Genomic DNA, 960 nt, shown 5'->3' with positions numbered 1-960 from the left:
TCACTTGGTGTGGCTGTCGAGGCCGATGCGCGAGCCGCAGATCTTTCCACAGGCGGGACAGGGGATCCCGCCCGCTGGAGGAACACCGGCTTCCCTCCGGTGTCGCTGGGCGCGTCTCTCGAGCCTCCTCTGTTGGTTGTTGTCGCTTATCTGCGAAATTGCCCTGGCACATGTGACCCGCCAGGCTGAGCGGTCGTGTGCCAGAGCTTCGAGCTGCGTGGGGTTTATGGTAGTGCGCTTTAGGAGGTCTTTGGTGTAGTCCCTGTAGCGCCTCTTCTGTCCACCAGCGGCACGCTTTGCATCATGCAGTTGGCCGTAGAGGACTTGGCGGGGCAGGCGGTGGTCAGGCATGCGGATAGTGTGTCCTATCCACCGCAGGTGTTTTTTGGCCACAGCTGCTTCCATGCAGGTGGATTCTGTGTTGTTTAGAATCTCAGTGTGGGGGACTCTGTCCTCCCAGGATATTCCAAGGATCCTCTGAAGGCAGCGGATGTGGAAGGCCTCCAGGTTTTTGAGGTGCCGTCGATATGGAGTCCATGTCTCAGCCCCAGAGTAGGGTAGACACACAAACTGCATTGTAGACGGCAACTTTGGTGCTGACCTTCAGGTTGCGGTTTCACACAGACACACACACGCGCGCGCGCACACACACACACACACACACACACACACACACACACACACACACACACACACACACACACACACACACACACACACACACACACACACACACACACACACACACACACACACACACACACACACACACACACACACACACACACACACACACACACACACTCTGTTATGACCTGGCTCTTGGGCCATAACAAAGGAGGAAGACACACGGCTGTTTAAAAGTGCACAAACCAATATTTATTTACCATATAAACAAACATATGAATCAAACAATACTAACATACAAAGTGGGGTGTGTTAATCAGTAGATCAGCAGTG

The sequence above is a fragment of the Electrona antarctica genome (assembly GCF_951216825.1).
Source record: "Electrona antarctica genome assembly, chromosome: 24".
NCBI classification, from domain to species: Eukaryota; Metazoa; Chordata; class Actinopteri; order Myctophiformes; family Myctophidae; genus Electrona; species Electrona antarctica.
This window is presented reverse-complemented; position numbering follows the sequence as displayed.